This window comes from Chiloscyllium punctatum, chromosome 12, assembly GCF_047496795.1.
Source record: "Chiloscyllium punctatum isolate Juve2018m chromosome 12, sChiPun1.3, whole genome shotgun sequence".
In the NCBI taxonomy this organism is placed as follows: Eukaryota; Metazoa; Chordata; class Chondrichthyes; order Orectolobiformes; family Hemiscylliidae; genus Chiloscyllium; species Chiloscyllium punctatum.
In genome coordinates, this window is record NC_092750.1 from 10,731,316 (window position 1) to 10,758,409 (window position 27,094).

At 52.8% G+C, this 27,094-nt stretch overlaps 21 non-coding genes across 21 annotated transcripts; all 21 read left to right on the forward strand.

Annotated features, from left to right (window-relative positions):
* The first annotated feature begins 890 nt into the window (after positions 1 to 890).
* Positions 891 to 963, forward strand: trnaf-gaa (transfer RNA phenylalanine (anticodon GAA)). The gene has a single exon. It is a non-coding gene; the product is annotated as a tRNA-Phe (tRNA).
* Positions 964 to 2,146: 1,183 nt separating this feature from the next.
* trnaf-gaa (transfer RNA phenylalanine (anticodon GAA)) lies at positions 2,147 to 2,219 on the forward strand. Its single transcript has one exon. It is a non-coding gene; the product is annotated as a tRNA-Phe (tRNA).
* Positions 2,220 to 3,402: 1,183 nt separating this feature from the next.
* Positions 3,403 to 3,475, forward strand: trnaf-gaa (transfer RNA phenylalanine (anticodon GAA)). The gene has a single exon. It is a non-coding gene; the product is annotated as a tRNA-Phe (tRNA).
* A 1,183-nt stretch (positions 3,476 to 4,658) lies between these two features.
* Positions 4,659 to 4,731, forward strand: trnaf-gaa (transfer RNA phenylalanine (anticodon GAA)). Its single transcript has one exon. It is a non-coding gene; the product is annotated as a tRNA-Phe (tRNA).
* A 1,183-nt stretch (positions 4,732 to 5,914) lies between these two features.
* On the forward strand, positions 5,915 to 5,987 carry trnaf-gaa (transfer RNA phenylalanine (anticodon GAA)). Its single transcript has one exon. It is a non-coding gene; the product is annotated as a tRNA-Phe (tRNA).
* A 1,183-nt stretch (positions 5,988 to 7,170) lies between these two features.
* On the forward strand, positions 7,171 to 7,243 carry trnaf-gaa (transfer RNA phenylalanine (anticodon GAA)). Its single transcript has one exon. It is a non-coding gene; the product is annotated as a tRNA-Phe (tRNA).
* A 1,183-nt stretch (positions 7,244 to 8,426) lies between these two features.
* On the forward strand, positions 8,427 to 8,499 carry trnaf-gaa (transfer RNA phenylalanine (anticodon GAA)). Its single transcript has one exon. It is a non-coding gene; the product is annotated as a tRNA-Phe (tRNA).
* A 1,183-nt stretch (positions 8,500 to 9,682) lies between these two features.
* trnaf-gaa (transfer RNA phenylalanine (anticodon GAA)) lies at positions 9,683 to 9,755 on the forward strand. Its single transcript has one exon. It is a non-coding gene; the product is annotated as a tRNA-Phe (tRNA).
* A 1,183-nt stretch (positions 9,756 to 10,938) lies between these two features.
* Positions 10,939 to 11,011, forward strand: trnaf-gaa (transfer RNA phenylalanine (anticodon GAA)). The gene has a single exon. It is a non-coding gene; the product is annotated as a tRNA-Phe (tRNA).
* A 1,183-nt stretch (positions 11,012 to 12,194) lies between these two features.
* Positions 12,195 to 12,267, forward strand: trnaf-gaa (transfer RNA phenylalanine (anticodon GAA)). The gene has a single exon. It is a non-coding gene; the product is annotated as a tRNA-Phe (tRNA).
* A 1,183-nt stretch (positions 12,268 to 13,450) lies between these two features.
* On the forward strand, positions 13,451 to 13,523 carry trnaf-gaa (transfer RNA phenylalanine (anticodon GAA)). Its single transcript has one exon. It is a non-coding gene; the product is annotated as a tRNA-Phe (tRNA).
* Positions 13,524 to 14,706: 1,183 nt separating this feature from the next.
* On the forward strand, positions 14,707 to 14,779 carry trnaf-gaa (transfer RNA phenylalanine (anticodon GAA)). Its single transcript has one exon. It is a non-coding gene; the product is annotated as a tRNA-Phe (tRNA).
* A 1,183-nt stretch (positions 14,780 to 15,962) lies between these two features.
* On the forward strand, positions 15,963 to 16,035 carry trnaf-gaa (transfer RNA phenylalanine (anticodon GAA)). The gene has a single exon. It is a non-coding gene; the product is annotated as a tRNA-Phe (tRNA).
* Positions 16,036 to 17,218: 1,183 nt separating this feature from the next.
* trnaf-gaa (transfer RNA phenylalanine (anticodon GAA)) lies at positions 17,219 to 17,291 on the forward strand. The gene has a single exon. It is a non-coding gene; the product is annotated as a tRNA-Phe (tRNA).
* A 1,183-nt stretch (positions 17,292 to 18,474) lies between these two features.
* trnaf-gaa (transfer RNA phenylalanine (anticodon GAA)) lies at positions 18,475 to 18,547 on the forward strand. The gene has a single exon. It is a non-coding gene; the product is annotated as a tRNA-Phe (tRNA).
* A 1,183-nt stretch (positions 18,548 to 19,730) lies between these two features.
* trnaf-gaa (transfer RNA phenylalanine (anticodon GAA)) lies at positions 19,731 to 19,803 on the forward strand. The gene has a single exon. It is a non-coding gene; the product is annotated as a tRNA-Phe (tRNA).
* A 1,183-nt stretch (positions 19,804 to 20,986) lies between these two features.
* On the forward strand, positions 20,987 to 21,059 carry trnaf-gaa (transfer RNA phenylalanine (anticodon GAA)). The gene has a single exon. It is a non-coding gene; the product is annotated as a tRNA-Phe (tRNA).
* Positions 21,060 to 22,242: 1,183 nt separating this feature from the next.
* Positions 22,243 to 22,315, forward strand: trnaf-gaa (transfer RNA phenylalanine (anticodon GAA)). The gene has a single exon. It is a non-coding gene; the product is annotated as a tRNA-Phe (tRNA).
* A 1,183-nt stretch (positions 22,316 to 23,498) lies between these two features.
* On the forward strand, positions 23,499 to 23,571 carry trnaf-gaa (transfer RNA phenylalanine (anticodon GAA)). The gene has a single exon. It is a non-coding gene; the product is annotated as a tRNA-Phe (tRNA).
* Positions 23,572 to 24,754: 1,183 nt separating this feature from the next.
* Positions 24,755 to 24,827, forward strand: trnaf-gaa (transfer RNA phenylalanine (anticodon GAA)). Its single transcript has one exon. It is a non-coding gene; the product is annotated as a tRNA-Phe (tRNA).
* Positions 24,828 to 26,010: 1,183 nt separating this feature from the next.
* trnaf-gaa (transfer RNA phenylalanine (anticodon GAA)) lies at positions 26,011 to 26,083 on the forward strand. The gene has a single exon. It is a non-coding gene; the product is annotated as a tRNA-Phe (tRNA).
* The last annotated feature ends 1,011 nt before the right edge of the window (positions 26,084 to 27,094 follow it).

A 27,094-nucleotide genomic window follows, 5' to 3' on the forward strand; every position in this document is an offset into this window, starting at 1 on the left:
ACTCTTTGAGTCAGCGACGCGTCCATGCTGGCCTTTGCACTCTCTCTCTCTCTATCAAACACTCCCTCGCTCGTAAGCTTGCTGACGGCCAGCTGTTCCAGCTTGCAAAAACCGGTGATCCCTGATCGCAATGGAAAAGTTGCAGGAGAGACGCTGACATGCGCATGGCCGCCTGACTTTAGGTTGATTTGAGCGTTCCAGAGGCGCGCCTTGGGAAATCGCTTTGGACTGTTCCTTGTTTTCGACACAAGCGGTCACTTCAGAAGTGATTGTGCAGAATGACGATGGAAAAGTATTCACAAACAGAGTCGGTGGTGTAAACAGGCAGTGACTTACATGCCGCTTTGGAGATGGTTGCGGAGAACTTGGGAATCCTCAAGCCTGCAGAGTAAGAACTGATGGTTTTCACAGTGGACGGACTGAAGCCGGAGCAGAGGCGATGAGTTCAAATTGTTCCGGTGCGTCGGCTCGCTCGCAAAGCAGCTTAGACCGATACTGACCGTTTGCAGACGGATGGCATCACGTGCAGCAGTTCGAGAGCTAGAGGAGAGATGGGGTGAAGCTGGCGAGAGATGTTGACGGTGAACGGAGCACGACGTGGAACTTGTCGAGGACTGGAGGGACCAGTTCCTGGTTGTGCATTCGACGAGCGAGTCGACCAGAGCCAAGCTGTCAACTTCAGAAATGATTGTGCAGAATCAACGACAGTGTCGATATAGACGGCATAAAGAGGCAGCGGCTGAAGCCAACTGTCCGGCGAGAAAACAGGCTGGGAAATTTTGCCGGAAGGAGTCGATGTCGTGAGGAGATTTGGAACAAAAACGCAGGGCAAATCCCAAGTGAATGTGGCAGCGAGCAAAGTGCTGCAGCGTGCCGAGCTGGCTGCAGCTGCCGAAATAGCTCAGTTGGGAGAGCGTTAGACTGAAGATCTAAAGGTCCCCGGTTCAATCCCGGGTTTCGGCAGGTGCAGAGTCGCTCGCGCGCTCCGTCCTTCGTTTAACTGTGACGGAGGCGAGTGAATGAAGGTGAAGCTCTGCACCTGGTCTTGCTGGCGCGAGGGTGGTTTGCATTGCCTCTCACCCTCCTCCTGCAGCCATTCGATGCCTTTTGCTTCCAGTCTCATGGCACATTTCTTCTGATTGGCTGCGTAAGGAGCATTCCAAAACAGTCAAATAATCAAATCGACAAACCCTCAATCCTGCACCAATTCCAATTCTCCGACTCTTCATTGACCAACATCTGCGAACGCACAAAACACTCTTTGAGTCAGCGACGCGTCCATGCTGGCCTTTGCACTCTCTCTCTCTCTATCAAACACTCCCTCGCTCGTAAGCTTGCTGACGGCCAGCTGTTCCAGCTTGCAAAAACCGGTGATCCCTGATCGCAATGGAAAAGTTGCAGGAGAGACGCTGACATGCGCATGGCCGCCTGACTTTAGGTTGATTTGAGCGTTCCAGAGGCGCGCCTTGGGAAATCGCTTTGGACTGTTCCTTGTTTTCGACACAAGCGGTCACTTCAGAAGTGATTGTGCAGAATGACGATGGAAAAGTATTCACAAACAGAGTCGGTGGTGTAAACAGGCAGTGACTTACATGCCGCTTTGGAGATGGTTGCGGAGAACTTGGGAATCCTCAAGCCTGCAGAGTAAGAACTGATGGTTTTCACAGTGGACGGACTGAAGCCGGAGCAGAGGCGATGAGTTCAAATTGTTCCGGTGCGTCGGCTCGCTCGCAAAGCAGCTTAGACCGATACTGACCGTTTGCAGACGGATGGCATCACGTGCAGCAGTTCGAGAGCTAGAGGAGAGATGGGGTGAAGCTGGCGAGAGATGTTGACGGTGAACGGAGCACGACGTGGAACTTGTCGAGGACTGGAGGGACCAGTTCCTGGTTGTGCATTCGACGAGCGAGTCGACCAGAGCCAAGCTGTCAACTTCAGAAATGATTGTGCAGAATCAACGACAGTGTCGATATAGACGGCATAAAGAGGCAGCGGCTGAAGCCAACTGTCCGGCGAGAAAACAGGCTGGGAAATTTTGCCGGAAGGAGTCGATGTCGTGAGGAGATTTGGAACAAAAACGCAGGGCAAATCCCAAGTGAATGTGGCAGCGAGCAAAGTGCTGCAGCGTGCCGAGCTGGCTGCAGCTGCCGAAATAGCTCAGTTGGGAGAGCGTTAGACTGAAGATCTAAAGGTCCCCGGTTCAATCCCGGGTTTCGGCAGGTGCAGAGTCGCTCGCGCGCTCCGTCCTTCGTTTAACTGCGACGGAGGCGAGTGAATGAAGGTGAAGCTCTGCACCTGGTCTTGCTGGCGCGAGGGTGGTTTGCATTGCCTCTCACCCTCCTCCTGCAGCCATTCGATGCCTTTTGCTTCCAGTCTCATGGCACATTTCTTCTGATTGGCTGCGTAAGGAGCATTCCAAAACAGTCAAATAATCAAATCGACAAACCCTCAATCCTGCACCAATTCCAATTCTCCGACTCTTCATTGACCAACATCTGCGAACGCACAAAACACTCTTTGAGTCAGCGACGCGTCCATGCTGGCCTTTGCACTCTCTCTCTCTCTATCAAACACTCCCTCGCTCGTAAGCTTGCTGACGGCCAGCTGTTCCAGCTTGCAAAAACCGGTGATCCCTGATCGCAATGGAAAAGTTGCAGGAGAGACGCTGACATGCGCATGGCCGCCTGACTTTAGGTTGATTTGAGCGTTCCAGAGGCGCGCCTTGGGAAATCGCTTTGGACTGTTCCTTGTTTTCGACACAAGCGGTCACTTCAGAAGTGATTGTGCAGAATGACGATGGAAAAGTATTCACAAACAGAGTCGGTGGTGTAAACAGGCAGTGACTTACATGCCGCTTTGGAGATGGTTGCGGAGAACTTGGGAATCCTCAAGCCTGCAGAGTAAGAACTGATGGTTTTCACAGTGGACGGACTGAAGCCGGAGCAGAGGCGATGAGTTCAAATTGTTCCGGTGCGTCGGCTCGCTCGCAAAGCAGCTTAGACCGATACTGACCGTTTGCAGACGGATGGCATCACGTGCAGCAGTTCGAGAGCTAGAGGAGAGATGGGGTGAAGCTGGCGAGAGATGTTGACGGTGAACGGAGCACGACGTGGAACTTGTCGAGGACTGGAGGGACCAGTTCCTGGTTGTGCATTCGACGAGCGAGTCGACCAGAGCCAAGCTGTCAACTTCAGAAATGATTGTGCAGAATCAACGACAGTGTCGATATAGACGGCATAAAGAGGCAGCGGCTGAAGCCAACTGTCCGGCGAGAAAACAGGCTGGGAAATTTTGCCGGAAGGAGTCGATGTCGTGAGGAGATTTGGAACAAAAACGCAGGGCAAATCCCAAGTGAATGTGGCAGCGAGCAAAGTGCTGCAGCGTGCCGAGCGGGCTGCAGCTGCCGAAATAGCTCAGTTGGGAGAGCGTTAGACTGAAGATCTAAAGGTCCCCGGTTCAATCCCGGGTTTCGGCAGGTGCAGAGTCGCTCGCGCGCTCCGTCCTTCGTTTAACTGTGACGGAGGCGAGTGAATGAAGGTGAAGCTCTGCACCTGGTCTTGCTGGCGCGAGGGTGGTTTGCATTGCCTCTCACCCTCCTCCTGCAGCCATTCGATGCCTTTTGCTTCCAGTCTCATGGCACATTTCTTCTGATTGGCTGCGTAAGGAGCATTCCAAAACAGTCAAATAATCAAATCGACAAACCCTCAATCCTGCACCAATTCCAATTCTCCGACTCTTCATTGACCAACATCTGCGAACGCACAAAACACTCTTTGAGTCAGCGACGCGTCCATGCTGGCCTTTGCACTCTCTCTCTCTCTATCAAACACTCCCTCGCTCGTAAGCTTGCTGACGGCCAGCTGTTCCAGCTTGCAAAAACCGGTGATCCCTGATCGCAATGGAAAAGTTGCAGGAGAGACGCTGACATGCGCATGGCCGCCTGACTTTAGGTTGATTTGAGCGTTCCAGAGGCGCGCCTTGGGAAATCGCTTTGGACTGTACCTTGTTTTCGACACAAGCGGTCACTTCAGAAGTGATTGTGCAGAATGACGATGGAAAAGTATTCACAAACAGAGTCGGTGGTGTAAACAGGCAGTGACTTACATGCCGCTTTGGAGATGGTTGCGGAGAACTTGGGAATCCTCAAGCCTGCAGAGTAAGAACTGATGGTTTTCACAGTGGACGGACTGAAGCCGGAGCAGAGGCGATGAGTTCAAATTGTTCCGGTGCGTCGGCTCGCTCGCAAAGCAGCTTAGACCGATACTGACCGTTTGCAGACGGATGGCATCACGTGCAGCAATTCGAGAGCTAGAGGAGAGATGGGGTGAAGCTGGCGAGAGATGTTGACGGTGAACGGAGCACGACGTGGAACTTGTCGAGGACTGGAGGGACCAGTTCCTGGTTGTGCATTCGACGAGCGAGTCGACCAGAGCCAAGCTGTCAACTTCAGAAATGATTGTGCAGAATCAACGACAGTGTCGATATAGACGGCATAAAGAGGCAGCGGCTGAAGCCAACTGTCCGGCGAGAAAACAGGCTGGGAAATTTTGCCGGAAGGAGTCGATGTCGTGAGGAGATTTGGAACAAAAACGCAGGGCAAATCCCAAGTGAATGTGGCAGCGAGCAAAGTGCTGCAGCGTGCCGAGCTGGCTGCAGCTGCCGAAATAGCTCAGTTGGGAGAGCGTTAGACTGAAGATCTAAAGGTCCCCGGTTCAATCCCGGGTTTCGGCAGGTGCAGAGTCGCTCGCGCGCTCCGTCCTTCGTTTAACTGCGACGGAGGCGAGTGAATGAAGGTGAAGCTCTGCACCTGGTCTTGCTGGCGCGAGGGTGGTTTGCATTGCCTCTCACCCTCCTCCTGCAGCCATTCGATGCCTTTTGCTTCCAGTCTCATGGCACATTTCTTCTGATTGGCTGCGTAAGGAGCATTCCAAAACAGTCAAATAATCAAATCGACAAACCCTCAATCCTGCACCTATTCCAATTCTCCGACTCTTCATTGACCAACATCTGCGAACGCACAAAACACTCTTTGAGTCAGCGACGCGTCCATGCTGGCCTTTGCACTCTCTCTCTCTCTATCAAACACTCCCTCGCTCGTAAGCTTGCTGACAGCCAGCTGTTCCAGCTTGCAAAAACCGGTGATCCCTGATCGCAATGGAAAAGTTGCAGGAGAGACGCTGACATGCGCATGGCCGCCTGACTTTAGGTTGATTTGAGCGTTCCAGAGGCGCGCCTTGGGAAATCGCTTTGGACTGTACCTTGTTTTCGACACAAGCGGTCACTTCAGAAGTGATTGTGCAGAATGACGATGGAAAAGTATTCACAAACAGAGTCGGTGGTGTAAACAGGCAGTGACTTACATGCCGCTTTGGAGATGGTTGCGGAGAACTTGGGAATCCTCAAGCCTGCAGAGTAAGAACTGATGGTTTTCACAGTGGACGGACTGAAGCCGGAGCAGAGGCGATGAGTTCAAATTGTTCCGGTGCGTCGGCTCGCTCGCAAAGCAGCTTAGACCGATACTGACCGTTTGCAGACGGATGGCATCACGTGCAGCAGTTCGAGAGCTAGAGGAGAGATGGGGTGAAGCTGGCGAGAGATGTTGACGGTGAACGGAGCACGACGTGGAACTTGTCGAGGACTGGAGTGACCAGTTCCTGGTTGTGCATTCGACGAGCGAGTCGACCAGAGCCAAGCTGTCAACTTCAGAAATGATTGTGCAGAATCAACGACAGTGTCGATATAGACGGCATAAAGAGGCAGCGGCTGAAGCCAACTATCCGGCGAGAAAACAGGCTGGGAAATTTTGCCGGAAGGAGTCGATGTCGTGAGGAGATTTGGAACAAAAACGCAGGGCAAATCCCAAGTGAATGTGGCAGCGAGCAAAGTGCTGCAGCGTGCCGAGCTGGCTGCAGCTGCCGAAATAGCTCAGTTGGGAGAGCGTTAGACTGAAGATCTAAAGGTCCCCGGTTCAATCCCGGGTTTCGGCAGGTGCAGAGTCGCTCGCGCGCTCCGTCCTTCGTTTAACTGCGACGGAGGCGAGTGAATGAAGGTGAAGCTCTGCACCTGGTCTTGCTGGCGCGAGGGTGGTTTGCATTGCCTCTCACCCTCCTCCTGCAGCCATTCGATGCCTTTTGCTTCCAGTCTCATGGCACATTTCTTCTGATTGGCTGCGTAAGGAGCATTCCAAAACAGTCAAATAATCAAATCGACAAACCCTCAATCCTGCACCAATTCCAATTCTCCGACTCTTCATTGACCAACATCTGCGAACGCACAAAACACTCTTTGAGTCAGCGACGCGTCCATGCTGGCCTTTGCACTCTCTCTCTCTCTATCAAACACTCCCTCGCTCGTAAGCTTGCTGACGGCCAGCTGTTCCAGCTTGCAAAAACCGGTGATCCCTGATCGCAATGGAAAAGTTGCAGGAGAGACGCTGACATGCGCATGGCCGCCTGACTTTAGGTTGATTTGAGCGTTCCAGAGGCGCGCCTTGGGAAATCGCTTTGGACTGTTCCTTGTTTTCGACACAAGCGGTCACTTCAGAAGTGATTGTGCAGAATGACGATGGAAAAGTATTCACAAACAGAGTCGGTGGTGTAAACAGGCAGTGACTTACATGCCGCTTTGGAGATGGTTGCGGAGAACTTGGGAATCCTCAAGCCTGCAGAGTAAGAACTGATGGTTTTCACAGTGGACGGACTGAAGCCGGAGCAGAGGCGATGAGTTCAAATTGTTCCGGTGCGTCGGCTCGCTCGCAAAGCAGCTTAGACCGATACTGACCGTTTGCAGACGGATGGCATCACGTGCAGCAGTTCGAGAGCTAGAGGAGAGATGGGGTGAAGCTGGCGAGAGATGTTGACGGTGAACGGAGCACGACGTGGAACTTGTCGAGGACTGGAGGGACCAGTTCCTGGTTGTGCATTCGACGAGCGAGTCGACCAGAGCCAAGCTGTCAACTTCAGAAATGATTGTGCAGAATCAACGACAGTGTCGATATAGACGGCATAAAGAGGCAGCGGCTGAAGCCAACTGTCCGGCGAGAAAACAGGCTGGGAAATTTTGCCGGAAGGAGTCGATGTCGTGAGGAGATTTGGAACAAAAACGCAGGGCAAATCCCAAGTGAATGTGGCAGCGAGCAAAGTGCTGCAGCGTGCCGAGCGGGCTGCAGCTGCCGAAATAGCTCAGTTGGGAGAGCGTTAGACTGAAGATCTAAAGGTCCCCGGTTCAATCCCGGGTTTCGGCAGGTGCAGAGTCGCTCGCGCGCTCCGTCCTTCGTTTAACTGTGACGGAGGCGAGTGAATGAAGGTGAAGCTCTGCACCTGGTCTTGCTGGCGCGAGGGTGGTTTGCATTGCCTCTCACCCTCCTCCTGCAGCCATTCGATGCCTTTTGCTTCCAGTCTCATGGCACATTTCTTCTGATTGGCTGCGTAAGGAGCATTCCAAAACAGTCAAATAATCAAATCGACAAACCCTCAATCCTGCACCAATTCCAATTCTCCGACTCTTCATTGACCAACATCTGCGAACGCACAAAACACTCTTTGAGTCAGCGACGCGTCCATGCTGGCCTTTGCACTCTCTCTCTCTCTATCAAACACTCCCTCGCTCGTAAGCTTGCTGACGGCCAGCTGTTCCAGCTTGCAAAAACCGGTGATCCCTGATCGCAATGGAAAAGTTGCAGGAGAGACGCTGACATGCGCATGGCCGCCTGACTTTAGGTTGATTTGAGCGTTCCAGAGGCGCGCCTTGGGAAATCGCTTTGGACTGTACCTTGTTTTCGACACAAGCGGTCACTTCAGAAGTGATTGTGCAGAATGACGATGGAAAAGTATTCACAAACAGAGTCGGTGGTGTAAACAGGCAGTGACTTACATGCCGCTTTGGAGATGGTTGCGGAGAACTTGGGAATCCTCAAGCCTGCAGAGTAAGAACTGATGGTTTTCACAGTGGACGGACTGAAGCCGGAGCAGAGGCGATGAGTTCAAATTGTTCCGGTGCGTCGGCTCGCTCGCAAAGCAGCTTAGACCGATACTGACCGTTTGCAGACGGATGGCATCACGTGCAGCAGTTCGAGAGCTAGAGGAGAGATGGGGTGAAGCTGGCGAGAGATGTTGACGGTGAACGGAGCACGACGTGGAACTTGTCGAGGACTGGAGGGACCAGTTCCTGGTTGTGCATTCGACGAGCGAGTCGACCAGAGCCAAGCTGTCAACTTCAGAAATGATTGTGCAGAATCAACGACAGTGTCGATATAGACGGCATAAAGAGGCAGCGGCTGAAGCCAACTGTCCGGCGAGAAAACAGGCTGGGAAATTTTGCCGGAAGGAGTCGATGTCGTGAGGAGATTTGGAACAAAAACGCAGGGCAAATCCCAAGTGAATGTGGCAGCGAGCAAAGTGCTGCAGCGTGCCGAGCTGGCTGCAGCTGCCGAAATAGCTCAGTTGGGAGAGCGTTAGACTGAAGATCTAAAGGTCCCCGGTTCAATCCCGGGTTTCGGCAGGTGCAGAGTCGCTCGCGCGCTCCGTCCTTCGTTTAACTGCGACGGAGGCGAGTGAATGAAGGTGAAGCTCTGCACCTGGTCTTGCTGGCGCGAGGGTGGTTTGCATTGCCTCTCACCCTCCTCCTGCAGCCATTCGATGCCTTTTGCTTCCAGTCTCATGGCACATTTCTTCTGATTGGCTGCGTAAGGAGCATTCCAAAACAGTCAAATAATCAAATCGACAAACCCTCAATCCTGCACCAATTCCAATTCTCCGACTCTTCATTGACCAACATCTGCGAACGCACAAAACACTCTTTGAGTCAGCGACGCGTCCATGCTGGCCTTTGCACTCTCTCTCTCTCTATCAAACACTCCCTCGCTCGTAAGCTTGCTGACGGCCAGCTGTTCCAGCTTGCAAAAACCGGTGATCCCTGATCGCAATGGAAAAGTTGCAGGAGAGACGCTGACATGCGCATGGCCGCCTGACTTTAGGTTGATTTGAGCGTTCCAGAGGCGCGCCTTGGGAAATCGCTTTGGACTGTACCTTGTTTTCGACACAAGCGGTCACTTCAGAAGTGATTGTGCAGAATGACGATGGAAAAGTATTCACAAACAGAGTCGGTGGTGTAAACAGGCAGTGACTTACATGCCGCTTTGGAGATGGTTGCGGAGAACTTGGGAATCCTCAAGCCTGCAGAGTAAGAACTGATGGTTTTCACAGTGGACGGACTGAAGCCGGAGCAGAGGCGATGAGTTCAAATTGTTCCGGTGCGTCGGCTCGCTCGCAAAGCAGCTTAGACCGATACTGACCGTTTGCAGACGGATGGCATCACGTGCAGCAGTTCGAGAGCTAGAGGAGAGATGGGGTGAAGCTGGCGAGAGATGTTGACGGTGAACGGAGCACGACGTGGAACTTGTCGAGGACTGGAGTGACCAGTTCCTGGTTGTGCATTCGACGAGCGAGTCGACCAGAGCCAAGCTGTCAACTTCAGAAATGATTGTGCAGAATCAACGACAGTGTCGATATAGACGGCATAAAGAGGCAGCGGCTGAAGCCAACTGTCCGGCGAGAAAACAGGCTGGGAAATTTTGCCGGAAGGAGTCGATGTCGTGAGGAGATTTGGAACAAAAACGCAGGGCAAATCCCAAGTGAATGTGGCAGCGAGCAAAGTGCTGCAGCGTGCCGAGCTGGCTGCAGCTGCCGAAATAGCTCAGTTGGGAGAGCGTTAGACTGAAGATCTAAAGGTCCCCGGTTCAATCCCGGGTTTCGGCAGGTGCAGAGTCGCTCGCGCGCTCCGTCCTTCGTTTAACTGCGACGGAGGCGAGTGAATGAAGGTGAAGCTCTGCACCTGGTCTTGCTGGCGCGAGGGTGGTTTGCATTGCCTCTCACCCTCCTCCTGCAGCCATTCGATGCCTTTTGCTTCCAGTCTCATGGCACATTTCTTCTGATTGGCTGCGTAAGGAGCATTCCAAAACAGTCAAATAATCAAATCGACAAACCCTCAATCCTGCACCAATTCCAATTCTCCGACTCTTCATTGACCAACATCTGCGAACGCACAAAACACTCTTTGAGTCAGCGACGCGTCCATGCTGGCCTTTGCACTCTCTCTCTCTCTATCAAACACTCCCTCGCTCGTAAGCTTGCTGACGGCCAGCTGTTCCAGCTTGCAAAAACCGGTGATCCCTGATCGCAATGGAAAAGTTGCAGGAGAGACGCTGACATGCGCATGGCCGCCTGACTTTAGGTTGATTTGAGCGTTCCAGAGGCGCGCCTTGGGAAATCGCTTTGGACTGTTCCTTGTTTTCGACACAAGCGGTCACTTCAGAAGTGATTGTGCAGAATGACGATGGAAAAGTATTCACAAACAGAGTCGGTGGTGTAAACAGGCAGTGACTTACATGCCGCTTTGGAGATGGTTGCGGAGAACTTGGGAATCCTCAAGCCTGCAGAGTAAGAACTGATGGTTTTCACAGTGGACGGACTGAAGCCGGAGCAGAGGCGATGAGTTCAAATTGTTCCGGTGCGTCGGCTCGCTCGCAAAGCAGCTTAGACCGATACTGACCGTTTGCAGACGGATGGCATCACGTGCAGCAGTTCGAGAGCTAGAGGAGAGATGGGGTGAAGCTGGCGAGAGATGTTGACGGTGAACGGAGCACGACGTGGAACTTGTCGAGGACTGGAGGGACCAGTTCCTGGTTGTGCATTCGACGAGCGAGTCGACCAGAGCCAAGCTGTCAACTTCAGAAATGATTGTGCAGAATCAACGACAGTGTCGATATAGACGGCATAAAGAGGCAGCGGCTGAAGCCAACTGTCCGGCGAGAAAACAGGCTGGGAAATTTTGCCGGAAGGAGTCGATGTCGTGAGGAGATTTGGAACAAAAACGCAGGGCAAATCCCAAGTGAATGTGGCAGCGAGCAAAGTGCTGCAGCGTGCCGAGCGGGCTGCAGCTGCCGAAATAGCTCAGTTGGGAGAGCGTTAGACTGAAGATCTAAAGGTCCCCGGTTCAATCCCGGGTTTCGGCAGGTGCAGAGTCGCTCGCGCGCTCCGTCCTTCGTTTAACTGTGACGGAGGCGAGTGAATGAAGGTGAAGCTCTGCACCTGGTCTTGCTGGCGCGAGGGTGGTTTGCATTGCCTCTCACCCTCCTCCTGCAGCCATTCGATGCCTTTTGCTTCCAGTCTCATGGCACATTTCTTCTGATTGGCTGCGTAAGGAGCATTCCAAAACAGTCAAATAATCAAATCGACAAACCCTCAATCCTGCACCAATTCCAATTCTCCGACTCTTCATTGACCAACATCTGCGAACGCACAAAACACTCTTTGAGTCAGCGACGCGTCCATGCTGGCCTTTGCACTCTCTCTCTCTCTATCAAACACTCCCTCGCTCGTAAGCTTGCTGACGGCCAGCTGTTCCAGCTTGCAAAAACCGGTGATCCCTGATCGCAATGGAAAAGTTGCAGGAGAGACGCTGACATGCGCATGGCCGCCTGACTTTAGGTTGATTTGAGCGTTCCAGAGGCGCGCCTTGGGAAATCGCTTTGGACTGTACCTTGTTTTCGACACAAGCGGTCACTTCAGAAGTGATTGTGCAGAATGACGATGGAAAAGTATTCACAAACAGAGTCGGTGGTGTAAACAGGCAGTGACTTACATGCCGCTTTGGAGATGGTTGCGGAGAACTTGGGAATCCTCAAGCCTGCAGAGTAAGAACTGATGGTTTTCACAGTGGACGGACTGAAGCCGGAGCAGAGGCGATGAGTTCAAATTGTTCCGGTGCGTCGGCTCGCTCGCAAAGCAGCTTAGACCGATACTGACCGTTTGCAGACGGATGGCATCACGTGCAGCAGTTCGAGAGCTAGAGGAGAGATGGGGTGAAGCTGGCGAGAGATGTTGACGGTGAACGGAGCACGACGTGGAACTTGTCGAGGACTGGAGGGACCAGTTCCTGGTTGTGCATTCGACGAGCGAGTCGACCAGAGCCAAGCTGTCAACTTCAGAAATGATTGTGCAGAATCAACGACAGTGTCGATATAGACGGCATAAAGAGGCAGCGGCTGAAGCCAACTGTCCGGCGAGAAAACAGGCTGGGAAATTTTGCCGGAAGGAGTCGATGTCGTGAGGAGATTTGGAACAAAAACGCAGGGCAAATCCCAAGTGAATGTGGCAGCGAGCAAAGTGCTGCAGCGTGCCGAGCTGGCTGCAGCTGCCGAAATAGCTCAGTTGGGAGAGCGTTAGACTGAAGATCTAAAGGTCCCCGGTTCAATCCCGGGTTTCGGCAGGTGCAGAGTCGCTCGCGCGCTCCGTCCTTCGTTTAACTGCGACGGAGGCGAGTGAATGAAGGTGAAGCTCTGCACCTGGTCTTGCTGGCGCGAGGGTGGTTTGCATTGCCTCTCACCCTCCTCCTGCAGCCATTCGATGCCTTTTGCTTCCAGTCTCATGGCACATTTCTTCTGATTGGCTGCGTAAGGAGCATTCCAAAACAGTCAAATAATCAAATCGACAAACCCTCAATCCTGCACCAATTCCAATTCTCCGACTCTTCATTGACCAACATCTGCGAACGCACAAAACACTCTTTGAGTCAGCGACGCGTCCATGCTGGCCTTTGCACTCTCTCTCTCTCTATCAAACACTCCCTCGCTCGTAAGCTTGCTGACGGCCAGCTGTTCCAGCTTGCAAAAACCGGTGATCCCTGATCGCAATGGAAAAGTTGCAGGAGAGACGCTGACATGCGCATGGCCGCCTGACTTTAGGTTGATTTGAGCGTTCCAGAGGCGCGCCTTGGGAAATCGCTTTGGACTGTACCTTGTTTTCGACACAAGCGGTCACTTCAGAAGTGATTGTGCAGAATGACGATGGAAAAGTATTCACAAACAGAGTCGGTGGTGTAAACAGGCAGTGACTTACATGCCGCTTTGGAGATGGTTGCGGAGAACTTGGGAATCCTCAAGCCTGCAGAGTAAGAACTGATGGTTTTCACAGTGGACGGACTGAAGCCGGAGCAGAGGCGATGAGTTCAAATTGTTCCGGTGCGTCGGCTCGCTCGCAAAGCAGCTTAGACCGATACTGACCGTTTGCAGACGGATGGCATCACGTGCAGCAGTTCGAGAGCTAGAGGAGAGATGGGGTGAAGCTGGCGAGAGATGTTGACGGTGAACGGAGCACGACGTGGAACTTGTCGAGGACTGGAGTGACCAGTTCCTGGTTGTGCATTCGACGAGCGAGTCGACCAGAGCCAAGCTGTCAACTTCAGAAATGATTGTGCAGAATCAACGACAGTGTCGATATAGACGGCATAAAGAGGCAGCGGCTGAAGCCAACTGTCCGGCGAGAAAACAGGCTGGGAAATTTTGCCGGAAGGAGTCGATGTCGTGAGGAGATTTGGAACAAAAACGCAGGGCAAATCCCAAGTGAATGTGGCAGCGAGCAAAGTGCTGCAGCGTGCCGAGCTGGCTGCAGCTGCCGAAATAGCTCAGTTGGGAGAGCGTTAGACTGAAGATCTAAAGGTCCCCGGTTCAATCCCGGGTTTCGGCAGGTGCAGAGTCGCTCGCGCGCTCCGTCCTTCGTTTAACTGCGACGGAGGCGAGTGAATGAAGGTGAAGCTCTGCACCTGGTCTTGCTGGCGCGAGGGTGGTTTGCATTGCCTCTCACCCTCCTCCTGCAGCCATTCGATGCCTTTTGCTTCCAGTCTCATGGCACATTTCTTCTGATTGGCTGCGTAAGGAGCATTCCAAAACAGTCAAATAATCAAATCGACAAACCCTCAATCCTGCACCTATTCCAATTCTCCGACTCTTCATTGACCAACATCTGCGAACGCACAAAACACTCTTTGAGTCAGCGACGCGTCCATGCTGGCCTTTGCACTCTCTCTCTCTCTATCAAACACTCCCTCGCTCGTAAGCTTGCTGACGGCCAGCTGTTCCAGCTTGCAAAAACCGGTGATCCCTGATCGCAATGGAAAAGTTGCAGGAGAGACGCTGACATGCGCATGGCCGCCTGACTTTAGGTTGATTTGAGCGTTCCAGAGGCGCGCCTTGGGAAATCGCTTTGGACTGTACCTTGTTTTCGACACAAGCGGTCACTTCAGAAGTGATTGTGCAGAATGACGATGGAAAAGTATTCACAAACAGAGTCGGTGGTGTAAACAGGCAGTGACTTACATGCCGCTTTGGAGATGGTTGCGGAGAACTTGGGAATCCTCAAGCCTGCAGAGTAAGAACTGATGGTTTTCACAGTGGACGGACTGAAGCCGGAGCAGAGGCGATGAGTTCAAATTGTTCCGGTGCGTCGGCTCGCTCGCAAAGCAGCTTAGACCGATACTGACCGTTTGCAGACGGATGGCATCACGTGCAGCAGTTCGAGAGCTAGAGGAGAGATGGGGTGAAGCTGGCGAGAGATGTTGACGGTGAACGGAGCACGACGTGGAACTTGTCGAGGACTGGAGGGACCAGTTCCTGGTTGTGCATTCGACGAGCGAGTCGACCAGAGCCAAGCTGTCAACTTCAGAAATGATTGTGCAGAATCAACGACAGTGTCGATATAGACGGCATAAAGAGGCAGCGGCTGAAGCCAACTGTCCGGCGAGAAAACAGGCTGGGAAATTTTGCCGGAAGGAGTCGATGTCGTGAGGAGATTTGGAACAAAAACGCAGGGCAAATCCCAAGTGAATGTGGCAGCGAGCAAAGTGCTGCAGCGTGCCGAGCTGGCTGCAGCTGCCGAAATAGCTCAGTTGGGAGAGCGTTAGACTGAAGATCTAAAGGTCCCCGATTCAATCCCGGGTTTCGGCAGGTGCAGAGTCGCTCGCGCGCTCCGTCCTTCGTTTAACTGCGACGGAGGCGAGTGAATGAAGGTGAAGCTCTGCACCTGGTCTTGCTGGCGCGAGGGTGGTTTGCATTGCCTCTCACCCTCCTCCTGCAGCCATTCGATGCCTTTTGCTTCCAGTCTCATGGCACATTTCTTCTGATTGGCTGCGTAAGGAGCATTCCAAAACAGTCAAATAATCAAATCGACAAACCCTCAATCCTGCACCAATTCCAATTCTCCGACTCTTCATTGACCAACATCTGCGAACGCACAAAACACTCTTTGAGTCAGCGACGCGTCCATGCTGGCCTTTGCACTCTCTCTCTCTCTATCAAACACTCCCTCGCTCGTAAGCTTGCTGACGGCCAGCTGTTCCAGCTTGCAAAAACCGGTGATCCCTGATCGCAATGGAAAAGTTGCAGGAGAGACGCTGACATGCGCATGGCCGCCTGACTTTAGGTTGATTTGAGCGTTCCAGAGGCGCGCCTTGGGAAATCGCTTTGGACTGTACCTTGTTTTCGACACAAGCGGTCACTTCAGAAGTGATTGTGCAGAATGACGATGGAAAAGTATTCACAAACAGAGTCGGTGGTGTAAACAGGCAGTGACTTACATGCCGCTTTGGAGATGGTTGCGGAGAACTTGGGAATCCTCAAGCCTGCAGAGTAAGAACTGATGGTTTTCACAGTGGACGGACTGAAGCCGGAGCAGAGGCGATGAGTTCAAATTGTTCCGGTGCGTCGGCTCGCTCGCAAAGCAGCTTAGACCGATACTGACCGTTTGCAGACGGATGGCATCACGTGCAGCAGTTCGAGAGCTAGAGGAGAGATGGGGTGAAGCTGGCGAGAGATGTTGACGGTGAACGGAGCACGACGTGGAACTTGTCGAGGACTGGAGGGACCAGTTCCTGGTTGTGCATTCGACGAGCGAGTCGACCAGAGCCAAGCTGTCAACTTCAGAAATGATTGTGCAGAATCAACGACAGTGTCGATATAGACGGCATAAAGAGGCAGCGGCTGAAGCCAACTGTCCGGCGAGAAAACAGGCTGGGAAATTTTGCCGGAAGGAGTCGATGTCGTGAGGAGATTTGGAACAAAAACGCAGGGCAAATCCCAAGTGAATGTGGCAGCGAGCAAAGTGCTGCAGCGTGCCGAGCTGGCTGCAGCTGCCGAAATAGCTCAGTTGGGAGAGCGTTAGACTGAAGATCTAAAGGTCCCCGGTTCAATCCCGGGTTTCGGCAGGTGCAGAGTCGCTCGCGCGCTCCGTCCTTCGTTTAACTGCGACGGAGGCGAGTGAATGAAGGTGAAGCTCTGCACCTGGTCTTGCTGGCGCGAGGGTGGTTTGCATTGCCTCTCACCCTCCTCCTGCAGCCATTCGATGCCTTTTGCTTCCAGTCTCATGGCACATTTCTTCTGATTGGCTGCGTAAGGAGCATTCCAAAACAGTCAAATAATCAAATCGACAAACCCTCAATCCTGCACCTATTCCAATTCTCCGACTCTTCATTGACCAACATCTGCGAACGCACAAAACACTCTTTGAGTCAGCGACGCGTCCATGCTGGCCTTTGCACTCTCTCTCTCTCTATCAAACACTCCCTCGCTCGTAAGCTTGCTGACGGCCAGCTGTTCCAGCTTGCAAAAACCGGTGATCCCTGATCGCAATGGAAAAGTTGCAGGAGAGACGCTGACATGCGCATGGCCGCCTGACTTTAGGTTGATTTGAGCGTTCCAGAGGCGCGCCTTGGGAAATCGCTTTGGACTGTACCTTGTTTTCGACACAAGCGGTCACTTCAGAAGTGATTGTGCAGAATGACGATGGAAAAGTATTCACAAACAGAGTCGGTGGTGTAAACAGGCAGTGACTTACATGCCGCTTTGGAGATGGTTGCGGAGAACTTGGGAATCCTCAAGCCTGCAGAGTAAGAACTGATGGTTTTCACAGTGGACGGACTGAAGCCGGAGCAGAGGCGATGAGTTCAAATTGTTCCGGTGCGTCGGCTCGCTCGCAAAGCAGCTTAGACCGATACTGACCGTTTGCAGACGGATGGCATCACGTGCAGCAGTTCGAGAGCTAGAGGAGAGATGGGGTGAAGCTGGCGAGAGATGTTGACGGTGAACGGAGCACGACGTGGAACTTGTCGAGGACTGGAGGGACCAGTTCCTGGTTGTGCATTCGACGAGCGAGTCGACCAGAGCCAAGCTGTCAACTTCAGAAATGATTGTGCAGAATCAACGACAGTGTCGATATAGACGGCATAAAGAGGCAGCGGCTGAAGCCAACTGTCCGGCGAGAAAACAGGCTGGGAAATTTTGCCGGAAGGAGTCGATGTCGTGAGGAGATTTGGAACAAAAACGCAGGGCAAATCCCAAGTGAATGTGGCAGCGAGCAAAGTGCTGCAGCGTGCCGAGCTGGCTGCAGCTGCCGAAATAGCTCAGTTGGGAGAGCGTTAGACTGAAGATCTAAAGGTCCCCGATTCAATCCCGGGTTTCGGCAGGTGCAGAGTCGCTCGCGCGCTCCGTCCTTCGTTTAACTGCGACGGAGGCGAGTGAATGAAGGTGAAGCTCTGCACCTGGTCTTGCTGGCGCGAGGGTGGTTTGCATTGCCTCTCACCCTCCTCCTGCAGCCATTCGATGCCTTTTGCTTCCAGTCTCATGGCACATTTCTTCTGATTGGCTGCGTAAGGAGCATTCCAAAACAGTCAAATAATCAAATCGACAAACCCTCAATCCTGCACCAATTCCAATTCTCCGACTCTTCATTGACCAACATCTGCGAACGCACAAAACACTCTTTGAGTCAGCGACGCGTCCATGCTGGCCTTTGCACTCTCTCTCTCTCTATCAAACACTCCCTCGCTCGTAAGCTTGCTGACGGCCAGCTGTTCCAGCTTGCAAAAACCGGTGATCCCTGATCGCAATGGAAAAGTTGCAGGAGAGACGCTGACATGCGCATGGCCGCCTGACTTTAGGTTGATTTGAGCGTTCCAGAGGCGCGCCTTGGGAAATCGCTTTGGACTGTACCTTGTTTTCGACACAAGCGGTCACTTCAGAAGTGATTGTGCAGAATGACGATGGAAAAGTATTCACAAACAGAGTCGGTGGTGTAAACAGGCAGTGACTTACATGCCGCTTTGGAGATGGTTGCGGAGAACTTGGGAATCCTCAAGCCTGCAGAGTAAGAACTGATGGTTTTCACAGTGGACGGACTGAAGCCGGAGCAGAGGCGATGAGTTCAAATTGTTCCGGTGCGTCGGCTCGCTCGCAAAGCAGCTTAGACCGATACTGACCGTTTGCAGACGGATGGCATCACGTGCAGCAGTTCGAGAGCTAGAGGAGAGATGGGGTGAAGCTGGCGAGAGATGTTGACGGTGAACGGAGCACGACGTGGAACTTGTCGAGGACTGGAGGGACCAGTTCCTGGTTGTGCATTCGACGAGCGAGTCGACCAGAGCCAAGCTGTCAACTTCAGAAATGATTGTGCAGAATCAACGACAGTGTCGATATAGACGGCATAAAGAGGCAGCGGCTGAAGCCAACTGTCCGGCGAGAAAACAGGCTGGGAAATTTTGCCGGAAGGAGTCGATGTCGTGAGGAGATTTGGAACAAAAACGCAGGGCAAATCCCAAGTGAATGTGGCAGCGAGCAAAGTGCTGCAGCGTGCCGAGCTGGCTGCAGCTGCCGAAATAGCTCAGTTGGGAGAGCGTTAGACTGAAGATCTAAAGGTCCCCGGTTCAATCCCGGGTTTCGGCAGGTGCAGAGTCGCTCGCGCGCTCCGTCCTTCGTTTAACTGCGACGGAGGCGAGTGAATGAAGGTGAAGCTCTGCACCTGGTCTTGCTGGCGCGAGGGTGGTTTGCATTGCCTCTCACCCTCCTCCTGCAGCCATTCGATGCCTTTTGCTTCCAGTCTCATGGCACATTTCTTCTGATTGGCTGCGTAAGGAGCATTCCAAAACAGTCAAATAATCAAATCGACAAACCCTCAATCCTGCACCTATTCCAATTCTCCGACTCTTCATTGACCAACATCTGCGAACGCACAAAACACTCTTTGAGTCAGCGACGCGTCCATGCTGGCCTTTGCACTCTCTCTCTCTCTATCAAACACTCCCTCGCTCGTAAGCTTGCTGACGGCCAGCTGTTCCAGCTTGCAAAAACCGGTGATCCCTGATCGCAATGGAAAAGTTGCAGGAGAGACGCTGACATGCGCATGGCCGCCTGACTTTAGGTTGATTTGAGCGTTCCAGAGGCGCGCCTTGGGAAATCGCTTTGGACTGTACCTTGTTTTCGACACAAGCGGTCACTTCAGAAGTGATTGTGCAGAATGACGATGGAAAAGTATTCACAAACAGAGTCGGTGGTGTAAACAGGCAGTGACTTACATGCCGCTTTGGAGATGGTTGCGGAGAACTTGGGAATCCTCAAGCCTGCAGAGTAAGAACTGATGGTTTTCACAGTGGACGGACTGAAGCCGGAGCAGAGGCGATGAGTTCAAATTGTTCCGGTGCGTCGGCTCGCTCGCAAAGCAGCTTAGACCGATACTGACCGTTTGCAGACGGATGGCATCACGTGCAGCAGTTCGAGAGCTAGAGGAGAGATGGGGTGAAGCTGGCGAGAGATGTTGACGGTGAACGGAGCACGACGTGGAACTTGTCGAGGACTGGAGGGACCAGTTCCTGGTTGTGCATTCGACGAGCGAGTCGACCAGAGCCAAGCTGTCAACTTCAGAAATGATTGTGCAGAATCAACGACAGTGTCGATATAGACGGCATAAAGAGGCAGCGGCTGAAGCCAACTGTCCGGCGAGAAAACAGGCTGGGAAATTTTGCCGGAAGGAGTCGATGTCGTGAGGAGATTTGGAACAAAAACGCAGGGCAAATCCCAAGTGAATGTGGCAGCGAGCAAAGTGCTGCAGCGTGCCGAGCTGGCTGCAGCTGCCGAAATAGCTCAGTTGGGAGAGCGTTAGACTGAAGATCTAAAGGTCCCCGATTCAATCCCGGGTTTCGGCAGGTGCAGAGTCGCTCGCGCGCTCCGTCCTTCGTTTAACTGCGACGGAGGCGAGTGAATGAAGGTGAAGCTCTGCACCTGGTCTTGCTGGCGCGAGGGTGGTTTGCATTGCCTCTCACCCTCCTCCTGCAGCCATTCGATGCCTTTTGCTTCCAGTCTCATGGCACATTTCTTCTGATTGGCTGCGTAAGGAGCATTCCAAAACAGTCAAATAATCAAATCGACAAACCCTCAATCCTGCACCTATTCCAATTCTCCGACTCTTCATTGACCAACATCTGCGAACGCACAAAACACTCTTTGAGTCAGCGACGCGTCCATGCTGGCCTTTGCACTCTCTCTCTCTCTATCAAACACTCCCTCGCTCGTAAGCTTGCTGACGGCCAGCTGTTCCAGCTTGCAAAAACCGGTGATCCCTGATCGCAATGGAAAAGTTGCAGGAGAGACGCTGACATGCGCATGGCCGCCTGACTTTAGGTTGATTTGAGCGTTCCAGAGGCGCGCCTTGGGAAATCGCTTTGGACTGTACCTTGTTTTCGACACAAGCGGTCACTTCAGAAGTGATTGTGCAGAATGACGATGGAAAAGTATTCACAAACAGAGTCGGTGGTGTAAACAGGCAGTGACTTACATGCCGCTTTGGAGATGGTTGCGGAGAACTTGGGAATCCTCAAGCCTGCAGAGTAAGAACTGATGGTTTTCACAGTGGACGGACTGAAGCCGGAGCAGAGGCGATGAGTTCAAATTGTTCCGGTGCGTCGGCTCGCTCGCAAAGCAGCTTAGACCGATACTGACCGTTTGCAGACGGATGGCATCACGTGCAGCAGTTCGAGAGCTAGAGGAGAGATGGGGTGAAGCTGGCGAGAGATGTTGACGGTGAACGGAGCACGACGTGGAACTTGTCGAGGACTGGAGTGACCAGTTCCTGGTTGTGCATTCGACGAGCGAGTCGACCAGAGCCAAGCTGTCAACTTCAGAAATGATTGTGCAGAATCAACGACAGTGTCGATATAGACGGCATAAAGAGGCAGCGGCTGAAGCCAACTGTCCGGCGAGAAAACAGGCTGGGAAATTTTGCCGGAAGGAGTCGATGTCGTGAGGAGATTTGGAACAAAAACGCAGGGCAAATCCCAAGTGAATGTGGCAGCGAGCAAAGTGCTGCAGCGTGCCGAGCTGGCTGCAGCTGCCGAAATAGCTCAGTTGGGAGAGCGTTAGACTGAAGATCTAAAGGTCCCCGGTTCAATCCCGGGTTTCGGCAGGTGCAGAGTCGCTCGCGCGCTCCGTCCTTCGTTTAACTGCGACGGAGGCGAGTGAATGAAGGTGAAGCTCTGCACCTGGTCTTGCTGGCGCGAGGGTGGTTTGCATTGCCTCTCACCCTCCTCCTGCAGCCATTCGATGCCTTTTGCTTCCAGTCTCATGGCACATTTCTTCTGATTGGCTGCGTAAGGAGCATTCCAAAACAGTCAAATAATCAAATCGACAAACCCTCAATCCTGCACCTATTCCAATTCTCCGACTCTTCATTGACCAACATCTGCGAACGCACAAAACACTCTTTGAGTCAGCGACGCGTCCATGCTGGCCTTTGCACTCTCTCTCTCTCTATCAAACACTCCCTCGCTCGTAAGCTTGCTGACGGCCAGCTGTTCCAGCTTGCAAAAACCGGTGATCCCTGATCGCAATGGAAAAGTTGCAGGAGAGACGCTGACATGCGCATGGCCGCCTGACTTTAGGTTGATTTGAGCGTTCCAGAGGCGCGCCTTGGGAAATCGCTTTGGACTGTACCTTGTTTTCGACACAAGCGGTCACTTCAGAAGTGATTGTGCAGAATGACGATGGAAAAGTATTCACAAACAGAGTCGGTGGTGTAAACAGGCAGTGACTTACATGCCGCTTTGGAGATGGTTGCGGAGAACTTGGGAATCCTCAAGCCTGCAGAGTAAGAACTGATGGTTTTCACAGTGGACGGACTGAAGCCGGAGCAGAGGCGATGAGTTCAAATTGTTCCGGTGCGTCGGCTCGCTCGCAAAGCAGCTTAGACCGATACTGACCGTTTGCAGACGGATGGCATCACGTGCAGCAGTTCGAGAGCTAGAGGAGAGATGGGGTGAAGCTGGCGAGAGATGTTGACGGTGAACGGAGCACGACGTGGAACTTGTCGAGGACTGGAGGGACCAGTTCCTGGTTGTGCATTCGACGAGCGAGTCGACCAGAGCCAAGCTGTCAACTTCAGAAATGATTGTGCAGAATCAACGACAGTGTCGATATAGACGGCATAAAGAGGCAGCGGCTGAAGCCAACTGTCCGGCGAGAAAACAGGCTGGGAAATTTTGCCGGAAGGAGTCGATGTCGTGAGGAGATTTGGAACAAAAACGCAGGGCAAATCCCAAGTGAATGTGGCAGCGAGCAAAGTGCTGCAGCGTGCCGAGCTGGCTGCAGCTGCCGAAATAGCTCAGTTGGGAGAGCGTTAGACTGAAGATCTAAAGGTCCCCGGTTCAATCCCGGGTTTCGGCAGGTGCAGAGTCGCTCGCGCGCTCCGTCCTTCGTTTAACTGCGACGGAGGCGAGTGAATGAAGGTGAAGCTCTGCACCTGGTCTTGCTGGCGCGAGGGTGGTTTGCATTGCCTCTCACCCTCCTCCTGCAGCCATTCGATGCCTTTTGCTTCCAGTCTCATGGCACATTTCTTCTGATTGGCTGCGTAAGGAGCATTCCAAAACAGTCAAATAATCAAATCGACAAACCCTCAATCCTGCACCAATTCCAATTCTCCGACTCTTCATTGACCAACATCTGCGAACGCACAAAACACTCTTTGAGTCAGCGACGCGTCCATGCTGGCCTTTGCACTCTCTCTCTCTCTATCAAACACTCCCTCGCTCGTAAGCTTGCTGACGGCCAGCTGTTCCAGCTTGCAAAAACCGGTGATCCCTGATCGCAATGGAAAAGTTGCAGGAGAGACGCTGACATGCGCATGGCCGCCTGACTTTAGGTTGATTTGAGCGTTCCAGAGGCGCGCCTTGGGAAATCGCTTTGGACTGTTCCTTGTTTTCGACACAAGCGGTCACTTCAGAAGTGATTGTGCAGAATGACGATGGAAAAGTATTCACAAACAGAGTCGGTGGTGTAAACAGGCAGTGACTTACATGCCGCTTTGGAGATGGTTGCGGAGAACTTGGGAATCCTCAAGCCTGCAGAGTAAGAACTGATGGTTTTCACAGTGGACGGACTGAAGCCGGAGCAGAGGCGATGAGTTCAAATTGTTCCGGTGCGTCGGCTCGCTCGCAAAGCAGCTTAGACCGATACTGACCGTTTGCAGACGGATGGCATCACGTGCAGCAGTTCGAGAGCTAGAGGAGAGATGGGGTGAAGCTGGCGAGAGATGTTGACGGTGAACGGAGCACGACGTGGAACTTGTCGAGGACTGGAGGGACCAGTTCCTGGTTGTGCATTCGACGAGCGAGTCGACCAGAGCCAAGCTGTCAACTTCAGAAATGATTGTGCAGAATCAACGACAGTGTCGATATAGACGGCATAAAGAGGCAGCGGCTGAAGCCAACTGTCCGGCGAGAAAACAGGCTGGGAAATTTTGCCGGAAGGAGTCGATGTCGTGAGGAGATTTGGAACAAAAACGCAGGGCAAATCCCAAGTGAATGTGGCAGCGAGCAAAGTGCTGCAGCGTGCCGAGCGGGCTGCAGCTGCCGAAATAGCTCAGTTGGGAGAGCGTTAGACTGAAGATCTAAAGGTCCCCGGTTCAATCCCGGGTTTCGGCAGGTGCAGAGTCGCTCGCGCGCTCCGTCCTTCGTTTAACTGTGACGGAGGCGAGTGAATGAAGGTGAAGCTCTGCACCTGGTCTTGCTGGCGCGAGGGTGGTTTGCATTGCCTCTCACCCTCCTCCTGCAGCCATTCGATGCCTTTTGCTTCCAGTCTCATGGCACATTTCTTCTGATTGGCTGCGTAAGGAGCATTCCAAAACAGTCAAATAATCAAATCGACAAACCCTCAATCCTGCACCAATTCCAATTCTCCGACTCTTCATTGACCAACATCTGCGAACGCACAAAACACTCTTTGAGTCAGCGACGCGTCCATGCTGGCCTTTGCACTCTCTCTCTCTCTATCAAACACTCCCTCGCTCGTAAGCTTGCTGACGGCCAGCTGTTCCAGCTTGCAAAAACCGGTGATCCCTGATCGCAATGGAAAAGTTGCAGGAGAGACGCTGACATGCGCATGGCCGCCTGACTTTAGGTTGATTTGAGCGTTCCAGAGGCGCGCCTTGGGAAATCGCTTTGGACTGTACCTTGTTTTCGACACAAGCGGTCACTTCAGAAGTGATTGTGCAGAATGACGATGGAAAAGTATTCACAAACAGAGTCGGTGGTGTAAACAGGCAGTGACTTACATGCCGCTTTGGAGATGGTTGCGGAGAACTTGGGAATCCTCAAGCCTGCAGAGTAAGAACTGATGGTTTTCACAGTGGACGGACTGAAGCCGGAGCAGAGGCGATGAGTTCAAATTGTTCCGGTGCGTCGGCTCGCTCGCAAAGCAGCTTAGACCGATACTGACCGTTTGCAGACGGATGGCATCACGTGCAGCAGTTCGAGAGCTAGAGGAGAGATGGGGTGAAGCTGGCGAGAGATGTTGACGGTGAACGGAGCACGACGTGGAACTTGTCGAGGACTGGAGGGACCAGTTCCTGGTTGTGCATTCGACGAGCGAGTCGACCAGAGCCAAGCTGTCAACTTCAGAAATGATTGTGCAGAATCAACGACAGTGTCGATATAGACGGCATAAAGAGGCAGCGGCTGAAGCCAACTGTCCGGCGAGAAAACAGGCTGGGAAATTTTGCCGGAAGGAGTCGATGTCGTGAGGAGATTTGGAACAAAAACGCAGGGCAAATCCCAAGTGAATGTGGCAGCGAGCAAAGTGCTGCAGCGTGCCGAGCTGGCTGCAGCTGCCGAAATAGCTCAGTTGGGAGAGCGTTAGACTGAAGATCTAAAGGTCCCCGGTTCAATCCCGGGTTTCGGCAGGTGCAGAGTCGCTCGCGCGCTCCGTCCTTCGTTTAACTGCGACGGAGGCGAGTGAATGAAGGTGAAGCTCTGCACCTGGTCTTGCTGGCGCGAGGGTGGTTTGCATTGCCTCTCACCCTCCTCCTGCAGCCATTCGATGCCTTTTGCTTCCAGTCTCATGGCACATTTCTTCTGATTGGCTGCGTAAGGAGCATTCCAAAACAGTCAAATAATCAAATCGACAAACCCTCAATCCTGCACCAATTCCAATTCTCCGACTCTTCATTGACCAACATCTGCGAACGCACAAAACACTCTTTGAGTCAGCGACGCGTCCATGCTGGCCTTTGCACTCTCTCTCTCTCTATCAAACACTCCCTCGCTCGTAAGCTTGCTGACGGCCAGCTGTTCCAGCTTGCAAAAACCGGTGATCCCTGATCGCAATGGAAAAGTTGCAGGAGAGACGCTGACATGCGCATGGCCGCCTGACTTTAGGTTGATTTGAGCGTTCCAGAGGCGCGCCTTGGGAAATCGCTTTGGACTGTTCCTTGTTTTCGACACAAGCGGTCACTTCAGAAGTGATTGTGCAGAATGACGATGGAAAAGTATTCACAAACAGAGTCGGTGGTGTAAACAGGCAGTGACTTACATGCCGCTTTGGAGATGGTTGTGGAGAACTTGGGAATCCTCAAGCCTGCAGAGTAAGAACTGATGGTTTACACAGTGGACGGACTGAAGCCGGAGCATAGGCGATGAGTTCAAATTGTTCCGGTGCGTCGGCTCGCTCGCAAAGCAGCTTAGACCGATACTGACCGTTTGCAGACGGATGGCATCACGTGCAGCAGTTCGAGAGCTAGAGGAGAGATGGGGTGAAGCTGGCGAGAGATGTTGACGGTGAACGGAGCACGACGTGGAACTTGTCGAGGACTGGAGTGACCAGTTCCTGGTTGTGCATTCGACGAGCGAGTCGACCAGAGCCAAGCTGTCAACTTCAGAAATGATTGTGCAGAATCAACGACAGTGTCGATATAGACGGCATAAAGAGGCAGCGGCTGAAGCCAACTATCCGGCGAGAAAACAGGCTGGGAAATTTTGCCGGAAGGAGTCGATGTCGTGAGGAGATTTGGAACAAAAACGCAGGGCAAATCCCAAGTGAATGTGGCGGCGAGCAAAGTGCTGCAGCGTGCCGAGCTGGCTGCCGCTGCCGAAATAGCTCAGTTGGGAGAGCGTTAGACTGAAGATCTAAAGGTCCCCGGTTCCATCCCGGGTTTCGGCAGGTGCAGAGTCGCTCGCGCGCTCCGTCCTTCGTTTAACTGCGACGGAGGCGAGTGAATGAAGGTGAAGCTCTGCACCTGGTCTTGCTGGCGCGAGGGTGGTTTGCATTGCCTCTCACCCTCCTCCTGCAGCCATTCGATGCCTTTTGCTTCCAGTCTCATGGCACATTTCTTCTGATTGGCTGCGTAAGGAGCATTCCAAAACAGTCAAATAATCAAATCGACAAACCCTCAATCCTGCACCAATTCCAATTCTCCGACTCTTCATTGACCAACATCTGCGAACGCACAAAACACTCTTTGAGTCAGCGACGCGTCCATGCTGGCCTTTGCACTCTCTCTCTCTCTATCAAACACTCCCTCGCTCGTAAGCTTGCTGACGGCCAGCTGTTCCAGCTTGCAAAAACCGGTGATCCCTGATCGCAATGGAAAAGTTGCAGGAGAGACGCTGACATGCGCATGGCCGCCTGACTTTAGGTTGATTTGAGCGTTCCAGAGGCGCGCCTTGGGAAATCGCTTTGGACTGTACCTTGTTTTCGACACAAGCGGTCACTTCAGAAGTGATTGTGCAGAATGACGATGGAAAAGTATTCACAAACAGAGTCGGTGGTGTAAACAGGCAGTGACTTACATGCCGCTTTGGAGATGGTTGCGGAGAACTTGGGAATCCTCAAGCCTGCAGAGTAAGAACTGATGGTTTTCACAGTGGACGGACTGAAGCCGGAGCAGAGGCGATGAGTTCAAATTGTTCCGGTGCGTCGGCTCGCTCGCAAAGCAGCTTAGACCGACACTGACCGTTTGCAGACGGATGGCATCACGTGCAGCAGTTCGAGAGCTAGAGGAGAGATGGGGTGAAGCTGGCGAGAGATGTTGACGGTGAACGGAGCACGACGTGGAACTTGTCGAGGACTGGAGGGACCAGTTCCTGGTTGTGCATTCGACGAGCGAGTCGACCAGAGCCAAGCTGTCAACTTCAGAAATGATGGTGCAGAATCAACGACAGTGTCGATATA